At 43.5% G+C, this 17,668-nt stretch overlaps 1 long non-coding RNA gene across 3 annotated transcripts; it reads left to right on the top strand.

Moving 5' to 3' along the window:
• The first annotated feature begins 9,819 nt into the window (after positions 1–9,819).
• On the top strand, positions 9,820–13,848 carry LOC127298898 (uncharacterized). Of its 3 annotated transcripts, none has more exons than XR_007850180.2 (11): positions 9,820–9,913; positions 10,009–10,319; positions 10,638–10,690; positions 10,801–10,874; positions 11,000–11,103; positions 11,563–11,681; positions 12,221–12,343; positions 12,458–12,596; positions 12,934–13,004; positions 13,191–13,287; positions 13,769–13,848. It is a non-coding gene; the product is annotated as an uncharacterized lncRNA (long non-coding RNA). The 3 variants fall into 3 exon arrangements; XR_007850181.2 differs by having other exon boundaries at positions 10,997–11,103; XR_007850182.2 differs by lacking the exon at positions 11,000–11,103.
• The last annotated feature ends 3,820 nt before the right edge of the window (positions 13,849–17,668 follow it).

Genomic DNA, 17,668 nt, shown 5'->3' with positions numbered 1-17,668 from the left:
ACGGCGCCAGAAAATAGCTTGATGTCTACGCCCCCCTCCTTTTCCTGTAGACAGTGTTGGTCCTCCAAGAGCAGAGGTTTGTAGAACAGCAGCAAGTTTTCCCTTAAGTGGATCACCCAAGGTTTATCGAACTCAGGGAGGAAGAGGTCAAAGATATCCCTCTCATGCAACCCTGCAACCACAAAGCAAGAAGTCTCTTGTGTCCCCAACACACCTAATAGGTGCACTAGTTCGGCGAAGAGATAGTGAAATACAGGTGGTATGAATATATATGAGCAGTAGCAACGGTGCCAGAAAATAGCTTGCTGGCGTGTAGTTGATGGTGGTAGTATTGCAGCAGTAGTAACACAGTGAAACAGTAAACAAGCAGTAGTAACGCATCAGTATTTAGGAACAAGGCCTAGGGATTAGACTTTCACTAGTGGACACTCTCAACATTGATCACATAACAGAATAGATAAATGCATACTCTACACTCTTGTTGGATGATGAACACATTGCGTAGGATTACACGAACCCTCAATGCCGGAGTTAACAAGCTCAACAATTCAATGTTCATATTTAAGTAACCTTAGAGTGCATGAAAGATCAATTCGACTAAACCAAGTACTAACATAGCATGCACACTGTCACCTTCATGCATATGTAGGAGGAATAGATCACATCAATACTGTCATAGCAATAGTTAACTTCGCAATCTACAAGAGATCATGATCATAGCATAAACCAAGTACTAACACGAATGCACACACTGTCACCATTACACCGTGTAGGAGGAATAAAACTACTTTAATAACATTGCTAGAGTAGCACATAGATAAATTGTGATACAAATACATTGCAATCATAAAGAGATATAAATAAGCACTTCACTATGCCATTCATAACAGTGAATAAGTATTCTGTGAAATATAGCCTAAGAGACACACACGGTGCACACACTGTCACCTTTACACACGTGGGACAAGGAGTCTCCGGAGATCACATAAGTAAAATTCACTTGACTAGCATAACGACATCTAGATTACAAGCATCATCATATGAATCTCAATCATGTAAGGCAGCTCATGAGATTATTGTATTGAAGCACATAGGAGAGAGATGAACCACATAGCTACCGGTACAGCCCCGAGCCTCGATGGAGAACTACTCCCTCCTCATGGGAGCAGCAGCGGTGATGAAGATGGCGGTGGAGATGGCAGCGGTGTCGATGGAGAAGCCTTCCGGGGGCACTTCCCCATTCCGGCAGCGTGCCGAAACAGAGACTCCTGTCCCCCAGATCTTGGCTTCGCGATGGCGGCGGCTCTGGAAGGTTTCTGTGGGTTTCGTCGAACGTATCAGGGTTTTCGCGACGGAGGCTTTAAATAGGCGAAGAGGCGGCGCCAGAGGGTCGAAGGGGTGCCCACACCATAGAGTGGCGCGGGCCCCCTGGCCGCGCCGGCCTAGGGTTTGGTGGGCCTGTGCCCCCTCCCTGGTGGCTCTCGGGTGTTCTGGATGCTTCCGGGCAAAATAGGAACCTGGGCGTTGATTTCGTCCAATTCCGAGAATATTTCGTTACTAGGATTTCTGAAACCAAAAACAGCAGAAAACAGGAACTGGCACTTCGGCATCTTGTTAATAGGTTAGTTCCAGAAATTGTACGAATATGAAATAAAGTGTGCATAAAACATGTAGATATCATCAATAATGTGGCATGGAACATAAGAAATTATCGATACGTCGGAGACGTATCAATTCTATCAACATGATTGAGACTACACAATGCCTACAAATCCTAGCCAAGTCATCAATGGATTCCATCCTGATGGCAGAGCTTATAGTTGAGGGGGAGGACCACTAGCAGAACCAAGGGAGCTTGGGGCCGCGTCTTGTCAATCGATGGCTAAGAACTTTTGGACTGATGTCTCCATGCGCAGAAGGGAATGAACCAAATGTTTGTAACACATTGTTGGTTAACATACAATATCTTGTAGAATGGAGCAAATTTGTAACATGCATGAAACATGTGGTATGAAAGTGCGAAGCTGCTTATTTTGATGAACTGAACGAAGCAAATATGTGCTTGGTCCGAAATATATCAAGCAATTGTATGAATCACTAAAATGTACTCCAAGTATAGAAATGAAGCTTCTGTGGACACATAAAAAAAGAATTGTTGCATATTTCGCAATACATGTATGCTTCATAGGCATGTGAACAATGTTTGGTAATATGCTAATCATGCTTCTAACTATAGTGCGCTATGCTTCCTAGGAATATGAATGAATCAGTCAAATTTCATGTTTTTACCTCCCATTGTTTTGCGAAATATGTATCCTCTTATACGTGACACAAATTCTATATGCTACGTTCAAGAATTTTCATTCACCATGGAAGCAATATTTTCCGGTCCACAGAAACATATTTTGATACGATTCAAAACAATATCTTTAGACCGAAGCAAAATTCATTTATTATAGAAGCAAAATTCAGTACAGATGAAGCATAAATAAATAAAATCGGAAAGAAATTTCTTTCCCACAGAAGCAAATTCGCATTCCTCAAATTTTGCTAAAGTTGTTGGTTCCCATTAAAACGTGGTTTTTGTTTCCTAAAAATCCCCAAGAACTAGATTGGGGAGAAGTTAACTGCGCATCCTGATAATCAGTGATTGCTGTTAAGGAAGGACGGCAATACGGGGCATTTATTGTTGGAGCATGCAATCAAATGCTTGTTTCACGGAAAGAGAGTCAGGCGGGGTCGTTCAGAATCGGACGTCCAGAGTGTTTCCAATCATGCGGCCATACAATGGTCCGATGTGAAGCCACATATCGGGCTCCGATTCCTAGAGGTTCCCTTTTATTTGTACAACACAGGGCGGTCAGGGATGTTTTCTTAGAGGTGAGAAATAAGGTATTCTACGCAATCAAATGTCATTGACTAATCATAGTTGACAACGTGATACACACACCGTCAATACCTGCACAAGGCAGTACCGGTCGATTGAAACAAAGTCGTTATAGTGCACAAACGCCTCATTCATGGCAACTGCACATAGGGTGCGGATTGGCTGCCATTTCCATATCTGTTTTCATACTTTTAAGGCGACTGCTTCCATAGACCCCCAACGTCGAACGGGTATGTTGAGCGGAACACAAGAACGACCCAGATTACTCCGCGGCGAGGGGCAGGATCGTCTTTTCAACTTCGATTTGGGTATAGAAATGTCCGCTCCAAAACCCGCAGGACCCGTTAGCCCGAGAAGGTACGCGTATCACCGCGAGAATACATACACGCCCGTACCTCTTCCGCGTACACGCCCATACCCCTTCCGCGTACATACCCCTTCCGCGTACACGCCCGTCCATGCCCACGGGTCCACACACGGGTCCACGCCCACGCGCACTGTCCAAAAGAGTCCACTACTTTATCCCCAGTCGGCCGCATCCCCTCCCCACCATCCCCATTTCTGGCAAAAAGTAGAGGAGAGAAAACCCTAACCCTAGTTCTTCGGCGAACAAAGCCTCTCTCCCTACACTCCCATTTCTTGGGCGAAGCACAGATCCGGCAATGGACATGAACTTTGCCGCGGCTGCTGCTGGTTTGGAGGGCGGAGAGGGAGCGGCTGCGGCTGCGGGGGCGGCCGCGGGAGAGGTTGCGGGAGCGGGAGCGGGAGCGGCTGCGCCTGCTGGTGCGGTGGCGGATAGCGGCGCGGGAGCTGCTGGTGCTGATCTGGGCGGCGTCGCTGATGCGGTGGCTGCTGCTGCTGCTCGCGCCGCTGCCGAGAGGGAGGCGGCGTACAAGGAAATCGACGCCATGTACGAGGCCAGCCAGTACGTCCAGCCCTGCGAGGTAAAGCTATGTCTCCCCTCTCAGATCTGATAACCCCTGCAAAGTAGATGTAGTAGATGCGCGTGGATGCTATGTCGATCTGGTAACCGCAGCTATGTCCTCGAGTACATCGAGCCCTGCGAGGTAGATCTACTCCCTCCGTCCAGAAATAAGTGGATGCGCGTGGTTTTGAAGAGACATAGGAACTTGATCTTGACATGTTCACACCAGGATTTTTCAGGCTCTGTGTGTCATCATCTAGCATTTTATTTCTTTGGTGGTAGCCATTTACATTATTTGAAAAAGTAGGACTTACAAAATCATCTTGTATGTTTCTGAATCCTTTGTCCAATGGACTGGAAAACTTCTCTCCAAATTTACCATTTATCTGGGGACTTGCCTCGTGATCCTATGGGTACATTTATTTGGTTCAGATGATGGACTAGCAGCAACAAACATTGGCGAGTTAATATTACTAGTTGAATGCCCGTTGTGATCTTGTATCCAAAGCAACAAACATTCATTTTTCTTGCACTTCTTCTACCATTGTGATCTTGTATCTAAAGCAATAAACTTTGTATTAAAATCATTACTGTGTACCACTATAACAAGACGATATCATTCAAACTATTGTGGATTCAGCTAAATTATTCTCAAACAACAAATAAGATACAACTACTAAATAAGTCACTTGCCTAATATAAATGAAAATTGCAGTCATACTAAGTTGGTTTGGAGCTTCTTCATATAGAAATGAGCCTATTTGCCGTCGGGGATTGAAATGGGTCAAGAGCTGTAGGTTTGCTGTTTACCATGATTTTAGACACAAGAATGTATGATAAACGACTTGAGAACCACTTTTTAATACAGACCTCTCATTTGAATTTTTAAACAAGAAAAACATAGTTAACAGCCGTGTAGAAAAGCAATATAAGGTACTTGTAGTTTTCCCCATGATATAATCCACCAATTGATCATGATTCATGTCCTTTTATGGAACTTAAGTAGCTATGAGGCTTGTTACATGTCAAGGACCTGGTATGTCCTCGATGTCTGTCACCGTCGTCAACTTTGATGTTTGTGTTGATAATCAATTCCGATTTCATCAGCTGGCCAGCCAGCCCCGCTCCCTCCCCCTTCTCCTTCCTGCTGTTCTACTCACCTTCAAGTCCTCTTCTTTGCGGTCGACAACTTACACCCCTTCTCCTCTTATGGTCTTCAATGTTCTGCACATCTAAATTTTTACAGACATAAATACTAAACATATGTGCTGACAAGTGTTAAACAAGGAAAAAGTATTGGTATTTCAGACCTTGATTGTGGATCAGGTCCTTGCCCCGTTTCCTTGTAGATTCAGTGAATTATGGGAAAGCTTTTTTATGTAGATCAACACTATATTGTTCTATGCCAACATATGGAAAATAAAGAGTATGTCAGATGGAAAACTCATCATTTACATCCTGATGTATGTATCAAACAAACCAGAAATAATATTTATTATATCAGCTACTGCTTTATGTCTGCCGCTTGCATAAGAACATAAAGTCCTAAGGAAATTCAAACTTATGCTCAAATTATAAACAGAACAGAAAAATAGTAATTGGACTTCCACTAAGAAAAATAAAAGATATGTTCAAATGAAAGCTACTGCTTTCTTCATGAAAAAAGTACTATAGGAAACAAAATCAGCAACATATGTGACAAGGTAACCAAAGATGGATTGCCTTTTGACAACCTGCAAACCTAGAAATTTTAGGTGGTTGAAGAATGCCTACCTACAGTTGATTTATTTTTGGATGTCGTAGAAACTCTTAGTAAGCTATTATTTTTGAAATTATTCATGCTTAGTAGTGACTCTTCAGGTTTGCCGAATGTGTGGAAAGTCCTTTCTTGGCGGTATGTAAATCTTGTACCAAGATAGAAAGCATAAATACATTATCTTTAACAGTTTGTAAATCGTGTATCCAAACTCCCATGGTTAAAGTTTGCTCGCTATGTTCCTCAGGTATGAATTGTAAGAATTACTCATTAAAGTTAGCAGTTAATATTAAGAAGATATGAACTTTGTGAATACCATACCATGTTCTGCATCCTTTAGCCGCTTCCTCACATGTGCCCCTTTATTTGCAGTACAACACAGATGACGACGTCGACGAGGACAACTTTAAGTCCTACGTGCAGAGGCAGGTCAAGGGATTCGAGTCTCGGATTCTGAAGACAGTGCGTAGGGGAAGGCATGCTTGCCCCTTCAGTCCCTGCAAGGTGAAGGACGGCGCGCTGGCTTCCCTTGAGATGCATGCTATGGACACTAGCGACAGCGCCCGCGAGTGGCAGGGCAAGGCTGACCACGAGGCACTTGCAAGGTTTCTGCTGGGTCCTCGCCTTCCCCGTTCCGACAGGATCCTCAAGAGGCGTCGCAACATCTGAACCTACCATGCATGCCTCAGCCCGATGCTCGCCGCCGTATATATGTTATGTCCTTGGAGCTTATTTCTGTCTGGTTGTAATGGATAACTAAGAACTTTTAGGTTTAATGTGTGTACGTAGAACCTTAAGTTCTACTTATGGAATTTCTTAGTACTAAGAACTTATATCTCCAGTGTTATGCATGAATGCCTGCTTGTTTAGATAAATGCTAGTTATGACTGTTATGCATGAATGCCTGCTTGTTTAGATAAATGCTAGTTATGACTGTTATGCATGAATGCCTTGTTTAGATAAATGCTAGTTATAACTGTTAAGCATGAATGCCTTGTTTAGATAAATGCTAGTTATAACTGTTACTCTTTTATCTAGATAAATGCTAGTTATAACTGTTATGCATGAATGCCTTGTTTGTTATTCTCATGCATAGATTGTTTCTCACATAGACTGCTCAGTCTCCGTAGCCAAACTTGTTCGATCCCTCGATAACAAAGTCATTGCCACGTAGAGATGTTAGCTAAAATCAACAAGTTTGATTACCATAGAAGGTACAGGTAAGAAAGTAGTAAAAAATAGTCACATATGAGTTTGAGGCAAAAAATAGTCACATATTTGTGTACTTGTGATTATTTCGACGTTGACTAAATAGACCGTGCACCATTCCGTGTTAAGTCTCCTAGGTTTCTCACATGAAATAACCATGCACTCAGTTGGACTCACCCTGGCAACCCCATCCACATCCACATCCACATCCATCCACTTGATTTGGCATCGAAGGTTTCGTGTGAACACACGAAACCTTTAAAATACTTTTTTTGGTATTTTTATTTCAATTTCCACAAACTAATACATAATTGGGACATGGTTTTCCACAAACTATTACATATTTTGAACCATGGTGGACACAAATATAAAATTTTGCAAAAAAACTAAACCTAACTAGACCCAGTCACCCAAACTGGAAAATCCAGCGGGAGGATGGTGCCCTTGTTGGTTCTACCGATGAGGCGAACACCCAGAAACTTCCGTGCACGTATTCGCTGCGAAGAAACAACACTCTTCATCAGTCGTCCTCCTCGTCAGTGCTGTCGCCATGGTTGTCGTGGTTGTCCCGGCGGCAGCGCGTCTCGTCGAAGACCTTGACGCTCATGTCCCTGTCGCCATAGTAGGAGAACAGGAGGATGAAGCCGGCTTCGAGTCTGTGGTGGCGCGCGAACTTCTCCCAGCCGATGTGGAGGTACATCTTGCCGCGCCCGTCGTATATCACGTCGATGATCCACCGGTAGAAGCCGGACGAAGCCTCCCGCAGATGCAGCGTGCCCGGGCGATCGTCGCCGGCGACATAGACGGCGAAGGGGTCAGGAAGTCTCTGGATACCGCGTGGGTCGCCCTTGAGTACGAGGACGAACTCGAACAGCACGGGCCCCTCCACGTCCATCTCCGGCGATGAAGCCGACGGTGTGGCAGGCGACGGCGAGCGTGCAGCTCTGCCGCGGCCATGGCCACGACCACGTCGGCCTCCGCCTCTCCCAGCCATGGCGTCAACTCTTGTTGAGACGGTGGCGGCAAGGGTTGGGGAGAGAGCCTCTAGGGTTTGTGTGTGAAAGGGACGATGAGAGGCGGCCCTTTTTATAGTCCGGAGGGAGGCGATGGAGCGGTGGCGCTCATTAACGCTGGCACGCCGAGCTAGGCGCGATAGTTGGATAACATTCCGGATAGGTAATAGGCCGGTTTGTACTAAGCCCATTAACGTGGAGCATGACCGTGGGGAGGGAACACTCGTGGCCCATCCAGCAGGGTTCTCTAGTTTCTTATGTCTTTTTTCCAATTCGAATTTAACTGAAATTTAGTAGTTTATTTTTACAGAAATTCAAAAACTGAAAAAACCTTCACAATTCGTCTTAGAATGGATACGATAGTGTGTGCAAAAATTTCTGGAGCGTTTCTCGAAGGTCGAAAAATCCACATTCTTAGAAATGGAACCGTTTGGGTTACATCAAACCACTTTTCTAAGCTAGTCGATTTTTCAACCTTTGACAAAAAATCCAGTTTTTTTTTACCCAATATGTCACACGTTTTTGTGAACATAATCCGTTGGTTAAAACTTTTTTTGAATTTTTTGAATTTAATCAGATGTGGTGCTGATTTATTCAAATCAAAACTAAAAAACTTTTCAGTTAGGCCGTCAGACATGTAACGCGGTTTGAACTAAGCCCATTAACGTGGAGCATGGACGCGGGGAAGGAATACTCATGGCCCATCTAGCAGGGTTCTCTAGTTTTCTTCTGTTTTTTTCCCAACTCGAATTTAACTGAAATTTAATAGTTTATTTTCACAGAAATTCAAAAAATGAAAAAAACTTAACATTTCGTCTTAGGATGGATATCAGAGTGTGTGCAAAAATTTCTGGAGCGTTTCTCGAAGGTCAAAAAATCCACATATTTAGAAACGGAACCGTTTGGGTTACATCAAACCAGTTTTCTAAGCTAGTCGATTTTTCGACCTTCGAAAAAAAATCCAGTTTTTTTTACCCAATATGTCACACGTTTTTGTGAACATAAGCCGTTGGTTAAATTTTTTTTGAATTTTTTGAATTTAACCGGATGTGCTGCAGATTTCTCCTATAAATGTCCCTAGACTACCCGGCCAACCAAGACACTCAAAAGGGGCAAAAACATCTGGTTCGTCCGTTACACGTGCACAGTAAATTTTCCAACCCGCTTTTCACCTCAACCGTTGGATGTTGTAATCTTTTTCCTACCGTCCGCTGCTTGTTCTGAGTGCATGACGGCTGGGCCCGTGCATGCGTGGGGCCGTTTGTTTGAGACGACCAGAGTCCGTGCTCGCGTCGCTCAGAAAACAAAAAACGGTGAAAACCCTAGCCAACCAAAAGGCTCCTCCTCACTCCAATCCTGAGCCTCCCCCAATCCCCGCTTCCTCTCAGGATCGACCCCGAGCCTCCACCGCGCCTCCTCCTCCGCCACCCCGAGCAGCTGCCGTCCCGCCTCTCCTCCTCGACCTACGCATCTCCGGCGTGTTGCTCCGCCGCCGTGGCGCCTCCTGTGCGATTCCGAGCAGCCGCCGTCGCGCCTCTCACGCTCAATCTACCCTGCGCCGGAGTTGGAGGAGCAGCAAGGGGCGGCGCTGGGACGGAGGTGGAGGAGCACGGATTCGGCGCCAGCAGTCGCAGGCCTCTGCTCCTCCTCCAATACCCACCTGCTCCTCTCCTCTCCTCCCCCAATCCTGCTTATGCTCGTCCAATCCGAGTGACGAAGGCGGCTGGACGTGTGAGCCGGCAGCGGCAGGGCCCGCGCGCCTACCGACGGACGTGGGAGCCGGCGGCGGCAGGGCCCGCGCGCCTAGCGACAGCGGTGGCAGGCAGCGCGCGCAGGCGGCGGCGCGTCCACCGCCGGCGGAGCTCAAGATCTCCGGCCGCTGGACAAGGAGGGAGGGAGCCTAGCGACGGACGTGGGAGCCGGCGGCGGCAGGGCCCGCGCGCCTAGCGACGGCGGCGGCTGGACGCGGCGGTGGCAGGCAGCGCGCGCAGGCGGCGGCGCGTCCAGCCGCCGGCGGAGCTCAAGACCTCCGGATCGTGGTGGGCGGCGGATTTCGAGCGCAGGGGACGGCGACCTTGAGCGGTGGGTTCAATCGCACCTCGCGATTGTCGGCGTCCTTACAGGTTTGCAGCCATAGTCGACACCCCAATCCCCCTTCTCTCCTGCTCCTCTCTTTCTCCCCAATTGGCCGGCTCGTTTAACCTCTTTCCCGCTCCAGCGCCATACGAGACAGTGCAGAGGAGGCGGGTGACGACGGTGGTCGAAGCCGCTGGGATGGAGACGGGTGGAGGTGGTGCTGCAGCAACGCAAAGGGGGCGGCCGCGAACATGGGAAGTCGCCGACGAACGCGGACTACGGCAAGGGTCCCATGGCGGCGGCAGGTGGGCGGGCTTGGCGAGCGGTAGGAGCGGAAGAATGTCTGGTGGTGGGGGCAGGCTGACCGGTGCCGGTCGCGCTCCCTCAGCCATGCCCTCACTCGTCGTCGTCCTGGTCGCCTCTTCCCCAACCATAATCGACTGGCAGAGCAAGGTATGGCAACCATTTCCAAACCATAGATTTGTGAAGCCTCCATTTTGATTCAGATAGTAGGTTTTGGTGTTTGTGTAAATGGAGGATACGCTTAGATTGGTTGAGGAGAGGAGACAGATCCGTGGCCTATGGCTTTTGTTGGAGAAGATGGAGCACCAAAGCTGCATAATTGGTTGAGGCTTGCTTGTTTGTTTGCGCTCCTCAGCTGACTGTTGTTGTGGACGCCAGCATTCCACTGGCACGTTCAAGCAGCGATGCTGATCTTGCTGACTCAATCCGCTGGTGAGGCTAATCCTAGGTCTGATTCTGCTGTTGCAGGTTTATTTCACATGTGTCTCCAGGATATCGATTCATGGCGAGGCTAATCCTAGGTTTGAGTTTGGTGTAGCGCAAATCTGTTCTTTACGGTGATTTGTTTATTTAGTAGACTGCTTAATTGAGATGAACGTTTGAATGCTTTGTATTCTTTTCTTAATTGCAGACAGTAAAAGATGGGAACCAAGAATGCTTGTAGAATGAATTCCTGGGCATCATCAAAAGGATGCGTGCAATGGCGTAAGTTTCGACTAGCTCTGAATCTTGAATACTTACACTATGGCACCACCATCAAATCTCAAGTTTTTCTACCCAGTGATTACCAATGCTGATGTAGTAATATTGTTGTAACTATTGCCAAGAAGCTGCTGTAATATCAAATTTGGTGTTGAAAATGGCGTCGATTTCTATGATGTTTCGTTCGTGAAGGATGCCAATGTTATGCATGAATTCAAAGATTACCTCAAAGGTAATGTTTCGTTCGTGAAGGATGCCAATGTTATGCATGAACTCAAAGATTACCTGAAAAGTAATGTTTATATCATCTACGGAAGTACCAAAAGTTTATATTAGGAGCTTACTTAATATTTCCCGTATTAAATATCCATCAGGTGCTTTGTTTCTGCTGCTACGTCACTCCTGCCACGTTGTTATTTATTGTTTAAGTCATTCCGAATGGAAACAAAAAAATATGTGATGACATTGATCCGAAACAACAACTTTTGTGATATGTGTCTGTACGTGTACATTTACTTCTGCCTTAAATCTTGATTGTTTAGTACGATTTAGCTAAATTAAATTTTCTAGAATAAAACAGTTCCCCTACCACTAGGAAGTAGCTTCAACAACTATAGCATGGTTATGTGCTCATTCTAAATTCCTGCTTCCTCATTATATTCTGGTAGTAAAATCATATGTGTATCTGTAGGTGGCATGTGCTGTGGAATCAAGCAGATGGGATGGTGTGTAGCGGAAGGCGGCCTCCGTTGTTGGACACAGCTGCCTACCGAATGACCATCAGCACCTACGAGCTCGCTTCAGCCAGAGGTGAGGCCTTGCTTCTTACGCAATTTTCTTGTCTTTTGTGTGGATTTGCAGCTAACAAGATAGAAAGTGCACGGTGGGTTGGTTTGGAACCTTTATATTTTACAACAGTTACTGTGTGGTTCACCATAGAATTTGATTTTAATCTGTACTTGTGCATGTTTGGTTAGGATATCATGCTTGTTTTTTGTGATGTTTAGGGTTTTCTTATTTTATTTAACCCATCATTTTTCCTTTCAAAATACTGTCAGCATGGGCAGTTGCTAATTACAGATGCTTATCACTGGTTACCGCTACATGCTTGCTTGGTTTTTGGTTTGATTTCAGTTTCGTTTATTATTTCCACGCATATGCTTGGGGTTTAGTTAACCATATTATTGCTAAAGGATGAAAGCATAAAGAAGCCAAAACCTGATTAACCTGTTTATTATCTTCAGCTGAATTGTAGTTTTTTTTTTGTGTAGTTTTCTGCAGCTGATTCACTTGCAGAACATATACACTCTGATAAGTTTTAAGTAATGCATGCCTCTCATTTACTGCAGATCCTGCAACTGAGTTTAAGAGAATGATTGGCAAAGGTGGAGGAGCTCATGAAGACTATACATAATTCTCACTGTCTTTATCAAGTAACCGATCCAAAAAATCCAGATGCACACTTCAAATGGGTAGGTATCAATATCAGAAAATTTATCATTTCATGTTATAGAACAATTGTGAATTTTTTGTTCAACTCTTGGACATCATTTTACTTCATTGGAATTTTCTGAAACAAACTCAAGGACCTGAGATATAGAAGAACACAGTAGGCAGCTGTTGGTTCAGCAGGCAGACTGGCAGGTGTTGGGATGCACCTGTGGATGAAAAATTCATCCGTGGAGATAGTGTCCATGGAACCTTCAGAGAGAGTTGTAATTTTAGGTAATTCCGTAAACATAAAATGTGGTACAATATTATTGCTGCAAGAAAGCCCTAATAATCTTTGTGATGTAAATTAAGGTTTGCTTCCCTTTAATGCATTGAAATGAAATTTTAAATCTATATCGGCTTCTAAATAAGTGTGTTGCTGACATGAGAGTAATATCACGTTTTACCTGATAAGTCATCGGTGAATTTTACATATATTGCCATATTGATATGGACTCTAAAACTCGATAGGCAAGGCCATCTTTCACAGGCAATAGCACATTTTACCTGATAAAATTGCTTCTTTTTCTATGAAATTACTTGGTGCTCATATATGAGAAAATGCCTGCAGAGTTGCTGAAGGAGGCCCTATCATCGACCAGTCGAATGGCTGTCGAGCATTATGTTGGAAATTCTTCAAAGGTACATCCCTTCTTTCACTCATGTGCTTTACATGTGTAACAGTTTTTGCAAGCTTTGATTCAGAAGTTGGTACTCACATTCGCATATTGTTTGCATGATTCATAGATTACGATATACTTTGTGAGGCAATGGGTTGCTATAAATTTGACCTTCTCATTATGGTGTTCATGTCATGTGGACAAATAGATTGTATGGACGGAAGAAGGCGCAGAACAGGGCAGGCCAGCCTTCTCTTATCCAGATTTTCGAGGGAAGCATCCTTCCATGACAATGGCTAAATCATGTAGTTTTCGTCTGCCTCCACTTGAACCTTGTTTTCTTTTTGTATTCTCATAATGGAGTTGGTCAATGTGCAATATTAATTTCCCATTAATTTTCTATTTGAGTAGACTTGATATTCTATTGCAGCTTGGCATTTCATTTCCTTACTCAGGTTGATCCAAATGTAAACTGGACTATCCATATAATTTTTCCATCAGCGCTATGCATGTTTGTGCTTCACAAATTTCAGATAGTATTGTAAATTTGCAAATAAAGTGACAGCTGTGCTCAAAAGGATGGATTTGAGTTAGGGACCTCTCAAGTTATCTATCAATCCTTGGTATATCTAATATTGATCTACAGAAAATGGTACTAATGGCCTTGGTTATATCGGTCTACAAAAAATGGAATTTCAGTCTGTCATCTATGTGTAATTTTCTTTTGTTGCAGAAATCATTAGGTTATATTGCTCACAGTTTTCAATTCTTTACATGCATGAGTAGGTGTTTCTTTCGTCCATTGAAAGGCATGGCAGGTTACATCATGTTCGCCGGCATCGATGCTGACGGGTAGCTCCGCAAGGTGATGTAATTTCTATCTGAATTCAGGTTTAAGCTCATGAGAGTGCACATACCTTATTCTGATGCTCATGAGAGTAGCTCACTGGTGCAGAAATATGGTTTATACTTTGAAGAGTGTTAAAACCTTGCATCATTTGCCATTTTGCCTTCTTTTTAGTCTTTACAAGAAAATAAGGTCCTCCCCTCTTTACAATTTAGATAGAAGCCAATATTAAACCACTCTTGAAATCTTAAGCGTTATTCGATCGAACTTATCAATACACACATCAACGAATTTCCCTTTAACATCAGACATAAGGTGCCAATGGATTCATTTAGGCGAAGTTGAATTATGCTAGAAAGTGGCCAGCAGAATCTGTGTACTCAGATTCGACATCTTACGTACTTTCCATTCAATTTAATACATTGGTCATCATGTATCCACATATTTTGGTAGTCGGAGGATTTATTACTGCACTTGATGAAAATGATTAAACACTTTTGTTCTTGCTGGGTGCTACCACGTTTCCTAACATGGACATAAATACTACTATTGCTTCTGCACTTGATGAAAATTCACACTCCTATGTAGTATTAGTAAGTAGGCGATCTGGTTGTCATTATGGACATAAATACTAATATTGCTTCCGCAGTTCATTTTTTTAGCAAAATGTATATGTTAACCGTTTTTTCGTCAAGCTCTTAACCAGTTTTAATGGTCAAATTATTTAGTGGTGTTTTAGTGAGTACAAGCATGGGCGGATCTAGCTCCCAGCGACACCGAGCGGCTGCCAAGGCTGCTCTGGGAAGTTTTTCTTAAATAGTAGTGTACCTTTTTCAGGACAATTATATGCCCTTCACTTCCCTGGGATGTGGTTTGAAGTGGCGAGGAACTTGCGATTAAATAGATGTCGTATGCAATATGAGGTAGACATAATCCAGGCAAATCCCTCTTGAGTTGTTTCTCCTTATATAGCATGATGCAACAATCGTTGCCTTTTATTCGCTTGCAACATTGATGTATTTCACTATCATCAATAGAAGTACATGTCACCCCTTCTAATTAGTCCATATTGTATCTACTTGGTAAATGGTTTTTTCTTAGAGTATATAGTACAACAGCCCCATGTTCTCTACCCTCTGCTATTGCTGTTTTTTCTATTCCTTTGGTAGACAGCATATATTATTAAATAGTTTTCTGCAACATGTATTTTCATTCTAAGTTATTGACTTATTTGATTGTATGTTGCGGGTTAAAGAAAGAACGATGGACCAGAGTTTAAGGTGGTGTCGGCAGTACGTAATATAGCCTGAATGAGTGCTTATACAATAAAATCCGCATAGTATGAGAAATAGTTGACACTATATAATGGCTTCTGCTATGTAACCTCCGAGCTATATAATGACTTTATGAATTAATGATTGCTGGTATCACTAGGATAGTAGTTAATGGATCTTGAAATCATGTCTCGCCATGCATAATTTTGTTGGTTGAACCGTGGAACGAATGAATCGAACGATTCAGAAACCCAAATCGCTGTGGAGGCTCCTAGATAGGCTAGTTATACTGTTAACTAATTTCACTATCATCAATAGAAGTACATGTCACCCCTTCTAATTAGTCCATATTGTATCTACTTGGTAAATGGTTTTTTCTTAGAGTATATAGTACAACAGCCCCATGTTCTCTACCCTCTGCTATTGCTGTTTTTTCTATTCCTTTGGTAGACAGCATATATTATTAAATAGTTTTCTGCAACATGTATTTTCATTCTAAGTTATTGACTTATTTGATTGTATGTTGCGGGTTAAAGAAAGAACGATGGACCAGAGTTTAAGGTGGTGTCAGTGTACAGAATATAGCCTGAATGAGTGGTTATACAATAAAATCCGCATAGTATGAGAAATAGTTGACACTATATAATGGCTTCTGCTATGTAACCTCCGAGCTATATAATGACTTTATGAATTAATGATTGCTGGTATCACTAGGATAGTAGTTAATGGATCTTGAAATCATGTCTCGCCATGCATAATTTTGTTGGTTGGTGTAACCATGTTATCTACGATATTGGTTGCTATTTTGAGTACAAGAAAATAAAGATCCGGGGCACTGGAAACATCCTTATTTGTAGTTGAAGCGGATGATCACTTCTGATGTTGTTTTGCAATCATGATTTTTGAATTTCTATTGGCAGGGTGGTGATGATGTCACTCTCAACACAGACTGGCAGAAGATGAAGCGGCTGCCGATTACCTGAAATTGTTTTATTGTGTAGCTTGCTACTAAATCTAAGACATCTCTATTGCTCGGTTCATTGTAATTTAGTACTATTGCCGTAGAGTTTTATGATGACATTATTGTCACTTTACTTGCAATATAGTATTGTTGCTGCTTAAAAAATGCATTATTTCTGGGTATTTCCTTGCCATTCATGTAAATAATGAAATATACCTTTTTTGCGTGAGATCTACCTTCAAAATACTTACTACCATCCATAGTAGACATCGCTGATTCACTCTAGCTTTGTACAAACTGATCGACACTTAATATGAATCGAAGAGAGTGGTCTATGAAAATACAAATGCTTCCTTAGAACTAAGTTCATATAAAACACCGTGGATAAGACTTATAGGTACTGGCCCTCGATTTTTTTCCCTGATTTATTTGGGTGTGCATACCTACAGAAACATGCGGGCTTCAATTTATTCTGCTGAACTACGTTACAATTAATTGTATCGTCGTTTGCCTGCATTTGTTTGTTGGCTGGCTCGGGTTAATTGCAATTGTTGTCCGAAGTGTTGTACAACGGACCAAAATTCGACTCAGAATCGCTGCATCGGCAAGGATGCTGAGTGGGTCTAAGGGGTTGGAAGAGGAAGAGGACGACGTATGAGGGGCGGAAGGAGCCGTGAAATGGCGACAGAGTGAGTAGCCAAAGGAGGGCAGAGGGGCAGTCGAGGACATTTTCTCCAATGCACGCCGTCGGATAGTGATGGAGCTCAGCCTGGATGGCCAGCCAACCCAGCTGCCCTCCCTTTACCACAGTGGTGGTGGTGGCGGCGGGAGGGGCAAAGCTCCGTTGCGAGCCTCCGAGCCTCCAATACTAAAACAATTAAATTACATGGTAATTCTTAATACTAAAATAAGCTAAAACTTATGGTTTAAATTCTGACTTGATTCTGCCATTTGCGCGATAGCGCAACGGGTCATCTAGTTTAAATAAAAATTAAAAAACTAGGCTGTCAGACATGTAACGGGCCAATGCACGCGGGGAACACTCCGGAATGGTAATAGGCCGATTTGTACTAGGCCGAATAACGTGCGACATTGTGGATATTGGACGCGGGGAGGGAACTCATGGGCCATGGCTTTATCTGTCAACTTTTTTCGCCTGAATTTAACAGAAATTTATAGGTTTACTATCACAAAAATTGAAATAAATAAAAAACTTCACAATTTTTGGAAATCAATAACTTTTACCTAATTTTTTTCTCTTTTTCATTTAAACACAGATACGAACATTACACAAACCATTACGTAGTTTAAAACAAGATTAGAACATTGAAAAATGAGGAAACCTAACTAGTGTCGTCCTCGGGTGTTTCCTGTGTTCGCTGCCAAGAAAGAACACTCCCAGGCACCCAGACTGGAAACGTACACTAGTGGTTCTATTGGCCGGTGGCCATTTTCGCTGCAAAGAAAGAACACTCGAAAATATCTAACTGTCGGTGCTCGAGCTTGACTCGCTGATGTGGTAGTGTCTCCGGCAGGATGTACCGTCGAACACCTTGACGACCATGTCGCCATCCCCGTCGTAGCAGAAGATAAGCTGGCAGCCG

This window comes from Lolium perenne, chromosome 5 (genome assembly GCF_019359855.2).
Source record: "Lolium perenne isolate Kyuss_39 chromosome 5, Kyuss_2.0, whole genome shotgun sequence".
Taxonomy (NCBI): Eukaryota; Viridiplantae; Streptophyta; class Magnoliopsida; order Poales; family Poaceae; genus Lolium; species Lolium perenne.
This window is presented reverse-complemented; position numbering and strand designations above follow the sequence as displayed.